The sequence below is a fragment of the Bacillus rossius genome, chromosome 1 (genome assembly GCF_032445375.1).
Source record: "Bacillus rossius redtenbacheri isolate Brsri chromosome 1, Brsri_v3, whole genome shotgun sequence".
NCBI lineage: Eukaryota > Metazoa > Arthropoda > Insecta > Phasmatodea > Bacillidae > Bacillus > Bacillus rossius.
In genome coordinates, this window is record NC_086330.1 from 263,355,408 (window position 1) to 263,367,550 (window position 12,143).

Below are 12,143 nucleotides of genomic sequence, written 5' to 3' on the forward strand. Positions count from 1 at the left end.
TCCCTTCTCACCCTCCCCCACCGGGCGAGCCGCCGTAACCGGCACCGAGCTCTGACTGAGACGTTCAAGCTCCTGCAGGGAGACTGTTTTAATTATGCAGTAGGTACCTGCAGCTTTAAAACAATTATTTTTAATATAAATCTTTATTACTACATATTTAAAAAAAATATTGAACGAATTTAAATAACTGATAATATTGCCAAAACAAAGATCTTCAAACTTTTTTTTTAATTTCAAGTATTCAAGGTTAGACTATAAGTACCTATCTTAGAACGGCTTAAAGCGTGATCGCCAAATTATATGCATAGTATTTTACTTTAAAAATTTTAAAAGGAATTTTATACGTTCAGGTTAATTTTATGTTTTCCCGTTTCAGGTTTTAACGTGTTTTATTTTACAGTGGAAAAGGTTGAAAACCGATTTCACCTCCCCCCCCCCCCCCCCCACCATTTTATCCCAAACACCAACAGGTATTGAAATTCTGGATCTTATTAATGGCAACGTTTTATAGGTATGTGCATCGTGATCTCGCCCTTATCATCATGCCGTAAAAATACAGGCTGGCCAGTTTAGCCTCAAAGAGGCTTACTGCCCACGGAGCGACTTTTACTGGCTTCTGCGCATGCGCGGAGAGAGATGGCCTCTTGCCCTCGGACACTCTCCGCTGCGGCGCGGGGAGAGCTCTACAGCTCTACAGCTCCACAGCTCTACAGCTCTACAGCTCCACAGCTCTACAGCTCTACAGCTCTACAGCTCTACAGCTCCACGTCACTGCGGCCGGTCCGACACTGGTCCGCGCAGGTGACGGCACCGGGACAGTCCGAGCTGGGAGGGAAGTGCGCTCTGTGCTCCTCGCGTACTTCGAGCATACGAAACCTCACTGTAAAAAAAACTCATTTCCAGCTAATATTTCATTTAAAATAAGTTATTTTAAAAACTCGTAAAATAATTTCCAATTTATATTTTATTGTTATTAAAAAATGAAGAAAAAAATATTTTCATTGGGAAGTTTCCAAAAAAAACATACGCATACATACAGTTAGTAACTACGAAATAAAGATAGAATCATAAAACATATTGTCTTTAATTTCGTGTCACACCAATGAAGTTTAAAATATTACAATTTTTTTTTTCAAATATAACTTTAACGTTGAAACGAAAAACACGTGAGCGAGACTTTAAGTAGTCGCCAGTGATGTGTAAACACCTAACCTCGGTAACCAGCAACTTTTTGTGTTCTCGTGTTGCAAATACTCTTAAAATATGAAACTGAGACATTAAATTTCACGCAGAATACTTTAAAATAATGCCGTGCGTGAAAAATATACGAAAAGTATTCATTTTAGGGGAAAAAATGCAAAAACGTTTCTCGTTTTTTAAATCTAGCAATAATTCTGTTTAACAATATGGTATTAACCCAACACAACCCAACCCATGTTAGGTTAGGCTAATTTTTATTTACTTCCTAAAATTTTTCTCAAAGTCGGTGCATGTGATGCGCTTCGTGTAGTTTCGGAACAGTTACGATGTAGTTCGTACGCACAGTGTAGACATTGTGGGTTAAAAAAAAATGGTGCATTTGGTACGCTTGGGATAGTTTCGGAACAGCTAAGATACAATTCGTCCGCAAGGTGTAAGCAAGTGTGTAATCAATATTAGCTTAAATTTGGTATTAAATTCCGTCCAGCAATATACTCAAACATATCACGACGCTTGGAAAAAATAAATATCGTTAAAAATAGCGAAAATGTAGGAAGCACAGACGTTTTCATGAAAACAACTAAATAAGTAATAAATACATGCAAATTAATTCCAGAGTCAAACAGAACTGAATACAATTAAATGCAGATTACATTTTTAATCTTCGCAATATATACAAAACAGCACCGCTGGTAACAACATGCGATCTAAAACACGCAATAATTATAAGTAATTAATCGCGAACCACGAAAAAAAAAAATAAACACGCACTTTCTCAATAGCTGGTGAATTGTATTATGTGTATATACACACACACACACACACACACGAATATAAATGAATCACGCGGGTCCACCATCATTATGAGGTTTCACATACTTCCACGCAGACGCAGCACCGTGGTTACGCATTTCCGTTCATCGACTTACGGTATATTTTCACGTAATTTTTTCTATTAAATGCCGTATCCCGAGATCTAACTTGTTTGCACTTAAAAAAAGTTAAAATAAACTGTTCGGTTGGGTAATATCGTTAATACAAGCCAAGCATTCAACCCATCGAGATTCGTGAAGTAAGCCACAAGGGGAAGTGAAGTACGCAAGGTTGCAAGTACACAACTACGTTCTCAAATTCAGTCACGGTATGCGATGTGTTTCCTGGGCCTGCAAGCAATAAATTATAAATCAAATCGCGTTCCAAAAAAAATTTGCGTTAGTTGTGTACAACTGTAAGCGGATTCTTCGCGAAACTCTTGTGTGCATGTAACCCGTCCACACAAGCCTCGTACTTGCAGTCTGGCAACCTTGCACCCTCGTACATCTGTGTCCGTCCTTGCTGCTTCTCCCACAAAGAGCCCGTGCATATAGTCTGTCCCACGCTTAGATTGCAGTACAGAGCAAATGGCGCACACTTTTGCTAGACTGATAATACCCGGCTTGTTCATACTTAAACTCCTTTTTACAGGCCATAATTATTATAAGTTTTAGCATACTTTTAATTTCATTATTTGTTGATTTTTCTAAGAAAATAAAATATCGTCTTTGAAGTATTATTACAGTTGTTAAATAACCATTCTAAAATAAAACATATCAACTCTAAACAACAAATATTTTCCAGGTAAAACTATTTGTAGTCACTATTAATAACAAGGCATTCTATTAATTATGTCATAAGGTCACAGCGAACCAAAGTTTTCGAATATTAAAAAATACACAAAAATGTCATGACAAAAACATTTGAAACCAAGATGGCGTCCATCAGTTCAATTTCCTTAGAAGTAAGAATTCAATACTAAAAAATTATGCTGTTCGTAAAAAAAAAAGTATTTACAAAAATTAATATTAAATTTTTTCCTTTTAAAAATATTAAAAATTGTCATGTCTGAAACTTTTGTTATCTTTGAGTATATCTGGCAACAGAGCACACTGAAACAAGGACAACGCTAATAGCAGACACGATGCATTGGAAAGAGAGAGTAAATGTCAATATAAATGCACGCTTCCATCTAAGGACAAGACACGCTATACGCGCCGTCTTCACCGTGCCGACACGGCCAATCACCGAACACGTCTCTCACTGAGCTCTGGCCTTCGTTGGCGCGGGCGTTATCGAGGCGCGGAGATAGTGGGTAGCCGTCGGCACAGTCGGTTCACTATAATTTTTTATGTAAATAACTTTCGGGCGGGAAGATCAACCACATTTTATTCTGAGGGCTTTTGAAAGCATAATATAAAAATAAAATACCATGCACATTACTTGATGCAATATGAAGGGCAGACACATCACCTAGCATTGGTTGAAGTGAATAGGGTGGCTTATGAGTATGCATGTCCATCCAAATGGGGTATGTTTGGATCAGTAACCACTTAAATCTCATCTCTGTCGGCGAATGTACGGTAGAGGAAGAATGAGTGCAACAGTAGTACAATAAAGAGCAAGTCAGGACACAGTATGTTAATTAATTAGGCGAATGCTAATGGGAAGTCAAGTTCGTAAAGAAGTACGTAATTAGTTTTATTACGTGAATACTGAGTGGAGCTATGAGCAACCAGAAGTTAACTAGGGGAATAATATAAAATTATTAACAAATAAGTTAATAGAATAGTTTAGAAACGTATTTATATGCTTGTTTTTTTTTCGTTAAGAAGACATAAAGTGAAACTATTACGATTACGCTGTTACATTGAGTGCATTAAAAACAAAAAAAATTATAAAAAAATTTGAACGTTAATTGATGTCCCCATTAACCAAAATTATAGAAATATTAAATAATATATACACGTCTCAAAACTGCTCTAATTTTTTTCCTTTTTTATAATTTTTATCTGTGTATAAATAAGAATGGGCACTATAATAAATTCTGTTTATGCTTAATTATTGATGGAAAACTTTGACAATAAGTCTTCGCGGATGATTTTGTGGACTCATTTGCACAGGGACACACTGCTGCCTTAAGTTATGGGATGTTGATGGCGCATGAGTGTTTGCTGGGTTCGTGATAAGATATGTATGGCTTACTATCGTATGATATGGTAAGATAATGAGGCTAAGACGCCTTGAAGATTTAAATATTGTCCTTGCTGGGCTGAAATCTTTCCTTTAAGCGAGCTGGGGCCTGCTCTGGTGAGGATTAAAAGGTTGAGGATATATAAGAGTTTATATATATATATATCATAATTAATAAAAATAAACTACTCGAAAGGCATACTTTAAAAATTAACTAGTTTAAATAAGTTGTGGTCCTCGGTTATAACAGTGCCAACAGCTGACTTACTGTAACCTCCAGTAACAAGAAGTAGAAAGTATGTTTTTTAATTCAATGTAAATATTCCACTTAAAAAAATTTTTTTCACAACAAATGGCTTTATAGGGAAATACGTCTCTCGAAAATAAAATTTTCACTATAATATACGAACGGTGATTCGTTTAAGGACGTTCTTAGTTGCAATCGATGGAACGTAGATGTCAATGTTGCATCGAAACAGCAGGGAACCATATTGAAAACCTTCTTTAAAGATACGTGCAGTGAATAGTCATCTGCTGTAAAGCCTGTTTGGTTTCCTAATGCTGTGCCTTAGACGTAGGCTACACGCCACTTGGCAGTGATACTGCATGCATACCTAGCAGGCGTTACTACATCTTAGACTGCAGTTTACAGAAAAAAAAATTATAATCTTTTCACTTCGGATTAACAAGTGCATGTTCTCAAATTGATGAAAGAAAAGTTTCACACATGAATTTAAGTATAGTTTAACTAAAATATACCATCTAAAATCCATATAAATAATAAATATAAACGATCGTTCAAAATATTAACTCTCCGAAAGTTCTTCATCGATTGCTTGGAAATTTGATACAACGTTGCATTCGAATATGCGCGTGTTTATATATATATATGTCACATCTGTGACAAGTAAAAATAGATAAAAGTATAGATATGTAAAACACAGCTTTTTAATATCTCCATTGCTATTGAGTGACATATAGAGATATATATGTGTATAGAGAGTAAGGGAGATGCAAAGGGATGTATAGAGAGATACATATGCAGATATAGGTATAGAGGTATAGAGATATACACAGAGAGATAGAGAATCAGAGAGAGATGCTTTGTATATGTATAGCTACTTGAAACAAATTACAAAAAAATAAAAATGGATTGAGGAATTGCAACGCATGCCAGACATCAGCTAGTAAATAAAAAAAATTACAGTTCAGGAATCGGGAGAAGTTAAAGCCCCTAACCCCTCCCATTTCTGGAGCTGCGCTTTTCCCAGCAAACTGAGTCCATTTTCACCCGACCAATCTCGAGGTAGAATAACTCACATTTCTGGTAGATCAAGTCTGTCGCATGGATGAATGCGGCAACATGGCATGTCATACGACTTGGAATGCCGCTAACTCTGTTACTTCCACATAATTGCATCCGCCAGTGTCACCAGTGACGTACGAACTGCTCCATTCTGTTGAGAAACCAATCACGTCACTGTCCTGCACCACTGCAGGCATTACCCCAAAGTGTATCAAGTGCATCCTGCTTTTGGTTACAATTATTTTAATTGCCAGCAGTGTTGTCACAAAAAATTGGAATAATAAATGCAAATTATGTCCCCTATCTGTTTTCGCGATGGCTTTAGGATCCAATTTCTCTCCCGAAAAATACAATACAATTGTACAATTTTTATATTTTCAACGAGCTTGTTCTTCGGGAACGTATATAAGAAGAAATAACGAACATCGCTCACATAGGTACAACGTTGCATTAGTTTTGTGTTTGTTATTCACAAATTCATCAGTCGTTAATAAAAAAGAATGGCTGATGACTACTTCTCCCATCCATGCAACCTGCAACATTATTAACTTCATTGAGGCGGTGGTCACACCTCTGTTAGTTCAGCACCTTAATTCAGCGTAATTTTTCACGACCAAATTTGTATTTATCTTTTGGCACCGGAAATTAGTTGCGCTTTAAGCTTTTATTTATTTTGCTATTTATTTGCATTTAATTATAGTTTGGCATTTTGTAGTATTTTCTTGCGGAGTTTAGGGAGTACATATGTGTGTTTAATCAGCTTTTTTTGAACTTAAAGTGTGGTGAACAGTGAACAGTGGCGTGAAGAGTGCGCGAGTGTACCATGTGTTTTGAGAGTAATGGCCTTAGTTTGTGTGCGTGGCGCGTGGCGCGCGAGAGGTGAGCCGAACTGGAGCCCAAGCTCCTCGTCGGCCGGAGTCGGGACAACTCGCTAGACGGCGATGCAGTCCCTCCAGCGGAGCTCGCACCTGGACACCGCGACCCCGCCACAAGAACCACGATTATGCCTTCAATAACAATTGTGGTCAACAGTGCCTCGTGTCAGTTACGTGTGGAATCTGCGAGATTCAGCCTTTTCACTCTAGACATTCTGCAAGCGATTTAGCCTTCCATGTAAGTAATTCACTTAGCCTATTGAGAAGCATTTTTTTTTGTACGCTTTCATTTTGAACGTTTCTTTGCACCAACTGCACCACAAAATTTTCAATGTCACTTTGGACTTCGCATCTTCGATCGAAGGCTCGCGCAAGGTAAGTGAGCCTTGAGTGGTTTGCGCGCGCGAGCATTCGGCTGTGGAAGCGAGGCGCCCAGGGTAAGCAAGGCTTCGGACACCTGCAGCTCTGGTGTGTGCGCGAACAGCCTTGCTACACTAGCCGAACTGCCGACAAAAAAATTATTCGTGCAAGAAAACGTTTTTTTTTTTTGTTTTTAAACTGCGATGACTAAATGAAAGTTAATATTAATTTCCGGAAGGTATTGCAATAAGTGGAAGGCAACTGGGAATAACTTTTGTCCAGAGTCTAAGTGAAGCTATAAAGCAGCACATTTTCGTAACCATCCCAACTATTAAACTTATGCTGGGCGACTTGCCTCTTGTTTATACTGGGCTTATAGGTTTGCATCAAGCACTTGCTAAGAACTTAAATAATTTTGGTGAACATTGCTACAGTTTGAAGAGCAAACCCATGCGGGACTTTGACTAACGAAAGTTTAAGATGTTAGGTTTAGTTTTCAAGTTTGTTACCGAATATTTGCAATTTTTAAATGGATTTAATTTAGAGTTTTTTTTTCGAACGAGCATCCTTATAGTTAAAATAAAACTTCAGTTTAATGCAAAAGGAACCAGGATAAAATCTTTGTGACCAATCTTACTGGTGGCCTTTTGCATTCCCCTCTGTGACCTTGCATCACGTGACTTTTCTAGAGGTTTGGTAAGATAACGAATTTTCAGTACAGTGTCTAATCTGTGGATTTCGTGTAAGCACTAAAAATATATTTATTTTACATTTTTAATGAAGATTTAATAAGCCAAATTTTACATCTCCAGCTTGAGTTGTTTACGGGATATACAATAAGTAATTGGAAAATAAACCTTACATATTTATCACTCTTTTAAATGCAGAGTTAATGAGAAAAAAATTGGTTCATGAATTTAACGTAGAATATAATTATGATCCAATTTAATTTTTTCTCTATGCAGTAGTAAAAATTACCCCAGTTTTACCCACAAGTCCAAATAGTTTGATCGAAATTCGTTAAGTAGGTTTAATCATGTTGGAACTCACAGACGAATAAAATCATCAGAACTATTGATTGTAAGTTTAAATGTCGTGAATACTCTGAAATCATAATTTTTATACAAGCGGCTTACAAAGACTAGACATATCATTTCAGACGAGGTTTTTTTTTTTACGAGACAATATTCTTATCAATGAAACATTTTTTTCTGATGGTTATTCACTGCAGCCAGAAGAATGAATGACCCGTCAAAATAAGTCGAGCGAATTGTAATTGACTGCAGTCCGTAATGAAGACAGCATCTGTTACCTCGAGGTGTGGCGGGACCGTATAAAAAGAAGCGGGAGTGTGTGGTTTCTGTTGCGTGTCTTTCCCCCCATCCACCTCCCCCCTACACGGAGGAGTCTTTGAGCCGCACAGCGGCGCGGCTCGTAATAAACTCGACTGGAGTATTTACGAGGACTCGGTGTCTGGATCGCTCCATTCCGAACAGACGCACAAAAAAAGAGACCCCCTCCAGCTGACAAATGAGGACACATTGTAATGTATTTATGTACGGCGCGGGCCCCACGCTCCCGCGTTAAGCACCGAGTTCGCTGCTCCCGCGAGTGAAATATGCCTCGGCAAACGGCGCGGCGTCGAGCGAGGCTGGTCGCGACACAGGCAAGTGGACACTGGCGCGTGAGGGATCCGCCTGTGGAAGTCGTGTCTTCCTTGTCGGAGCTCAGTTCGCCTCCTGCTGCACGGCCGGATAAAACTGTCTGGAAATAATCTGTAACTAACGGTCCGCGCGCTGGCCGATATTGCGGTCTGTGTGAGGAGTTCGCGTCCCGCCGCTCAAAGTCTACGTATTTTACGACGGCCGGCTCGCATATCTGCAGAGGGAGTTCAGTTTTATCTCCACTGCGAGTCCTCGGATGGCATTCCAAGACGTTCGGGTAACGTAGCGAATAAGCACTGCCTTGTTGAGAGACAGCCGTAACGTAACTCGCGGGCCGTGCTCCAGAGCTTGTCCAACCCGAATCCCTGTAAGGGAACGGAGACGGTGCAATTAGCGAGGCTAGAAACTGGTTTCCACGCAATCTAGCGGACGTTTGGCAACCACCGATACACTTGTTCACTGCAATATTCCTGGAGATAGCAGCACCGAGTTATTCCAATTTTCTGAAGGACTTTTTATGTTGCGATTATTTCTTTTTATGGCCATTAAAGTGTAAAAAATATATATTCCAGAATAGTTTCGCTACCAAAAAGTTCCTTTTGGCACAACAATACATTTGGTAGGTCCCCCGATGTTTACGAAATAGAATACATAAGAGTTAATATCGCCAGATGTGGCTCCGCCATCTGGACGAAATCAACGAAAAAGTGAGCTCTGCGCAAGTGCGGAATTTAGGCAACAGATTGGCTATGGATAGGACACCAATATCAGTGCTCTAAAAATACGAGACTGAGCGTTTCCTATCGTGCACTTGGAATACAGTTAGGGTAGAGGTGTAGCATATTCAAAACCTACCGCGTCTTGGAAAGCCGGCCCTAGATCTGGTAGGACAACTAATCTCTCAGCTCTTCGCTGAGAACGCAGCAGGCATCTGCGCGTCTGCCTGTCCAGACGTGACTGCCTAGGCAAACAGATGTCAGGACTGTTATTATAACCTCCCAATGAAACCGGGATACTATGGCTTTGTATTTTGTCATATTTCGCTGTAAAAATGATTTTACGATGATTTCGCAAGACGTTTGTTGGTTTCTCCATGTACACATAGTTTTTCCTACCACATTTTAATTAGCTTGACATTTATGTATGAATGAATGGGCAAAGTAATAACATCGTTTCATTAAATTCTTACCAATTTTTTTACGTCCGAATGTGTTAAATTTTTGCATATATATAAAGAACCGCTGACAATACAATATTTCGATAACCTAAGACCTTAAAGTTAAAGGGGGTTGCAGTAGGGTCAGAAGGTCAGAAAAATCTAATTTCGAGCTATGGGTAATAACCATGCTCTTTGTGTATCCATAAGGTCGAAGCATGGTAGGAATTTTCTCCTGGGTTGACTGTGCCCCTGGGGTGAGGGGGGGTTAAAGACTCACAATATTACAATTTTAAAAAAAATGTTTTTTCAATTTGGAGTATTTCCGATCCAAAAGGTCGGGTCATGGTAGAAAATGTACCCGGGGGAAGGGGGGTGCTAAATTTTCAAAATATATTTTTTTAGATTTTCGATTTAGTGTTTCCGAGGTCAGGTTATAGTGGAAAATGTGCACGGGCTTCAACTTTCTCCCCTTCGGAGGGGGGAGGGGTTAATGACCCTATTTTTCGAAATTTTTACAAATTTATTATTTTTTGGTTTGGAGTGTTTCCGATACAATAGGTCAGGTTATTTGGAAAATGTGCCGGGGGAGGTGTTAAAGCCCTTAAATCTTTAACGCTCCCGTAACCCGCCTTGGAGGCTGATTTTAGGAAAACCTCGTGCTCACTTAATGTGTATCCTACTAATATTATAAAGGCGAAAGTTTGTAAGTATGGATGGATGTTTGTTACTCTTTCACGTAAAAACTACTGAATGGATTTGAATGAAATTTGGCCTACAGCTAGCTTATAACCTGGATTAACACATAGTCCCCATATTAATATGAAATTCCATCCCTAAGGGAGTGAAAAAGTGAATATTTCATTTTATAACAGAAAAAATCATAGGTCATAGACATACAAATAGTGAGTGAGTGTCATTTCTCTATGTCTGACACACGATCATACACATAGTAAGGTCTGGCAAATTAATATTTTTCTTCTTGGTGAGACCAGTCCGCTTAGTGGAGCTCGCAGCGGCTAGCAAAATAAAGGCGCTTATAACAGTTTTGTTCTTAACTTCGTCAATAGATAGCGTTGCCTTGAATTTTAAACACACCATCGTTTGATGCGTTTGTCATGTCTTTAATTTTCGTTTGTTTGTGCCGTATGCGTTCCTATACCATTTATCCGATTGCGATGAAATTTTGGTGATTTGTTATGCGCATGCCCATGAAGGTTACTGAGACGGTATAACTATTTTTCAATAGTTGGAGCACGAATCGTGTCAAAAAATGTGTTTAATTCATTTTATATAGCGGCACTTCGTCTGTTTTCGTTGTATAAGTGCGCACGCATGACACAATTTATTTAAATATAAAAGAGAGACAAAGATAGAGTGATATAAATAAATATATATATATAGTGACATAGAGACGGAGAGATAAGTTAAGATAGAGCGAGGTATAGAGAATGAAATGGGTTAGATAAAGAAATATACCTATAGATGTATAGAGCTATATAGAGACTTATATATAAGATATAGAGATAGTGGGAAGTATATATGAATATATAAAAAGATAAATAGAGATAGAGAGATACATATATGCATATAGATGTAGATAGAGATAAATAAATATATATATAGAGAGAGATAGAGATGGATAGATGATTTGTATTTGTGGAACTACTTCAAGCATATTACAAAACAAAACTTAATGAGGTATTGCAATGCAGGCCGAGCATTAGCTAGATAATGGAATCTTTTCAATATTAGTAATCTCTTATTTTTCAGCTTTTTTCTATATTGTTTTATATAGTCTAAATTACATACAGACCAGGTGAATAACTATAAACTGGCAGAACAACGTCTGTCGATATCTGAAAGTGATATAAATTAATTTTCACACTTGACATTCAAATTAAGAAGACAATTACTAACTACACCCTGTGTTCAGCCCGGGCAACGCCGGGTATTGCAGCTAATGTAATATAAAGAATATCACTGTCGAATTTCAAGCCTGTAGATATATACTGGAAAGACTGTCAAGACCTCTAATTTTACCTAGACTTCAACAAATTTAATTTAGTTTTTCATAACCATAAACATTTGTTATTTAATTTCATAATACTTTTTAACCGGCTAGCTATAACCGTTGTTGTCTTAATTTTTATTAATTAATCAAGGTCTGCAATTCTGTGGTAGTGATAATGTGCTGTGGTAAACAATTAAGTACAAAATGGATTATTACAACTGTATCAAACATGGCAAAATTTTATTTTGAGACTAAAAATAATCAAATAAACTTACAATTTAAGAACTAAAAAAAGCCTTTATATTATGAACTAAAAATAAAAAAAAATTATTTAAGTATTTTGTCCAACAGATGAATAATGCACCATAACTTTGTATAAATAAAAGCGCAGTATGCTTGATATCATTTGTCTTAAAATTTCTATCACTATTTTGAGGATGTAGTCATTACGAAAATGAATGTAATGTTTCGAACCCGAGATATCAGACTACGATGCCAGGCTCGGAGCTAACTGGTGGCCCTGCACGGCCACTGGCGTCTACTGATGTAATGCATGCCATGC

The 12,143-nt window shown here is 37.9% G+C and overlaps 1 protein-coding gene across 1 annotated transcript in view; it reads right to left on the bottom strand.

The window, feature by feature from the left end:
- LOC134530057 (uncharacterized) overlaps nt 1-12,143 on the bottom strand; it is a 605,495-nt gene that overhangs the window by 419,170 nt on the left and 174,182 nt on the right. The window lies entirely within an intron of this gene.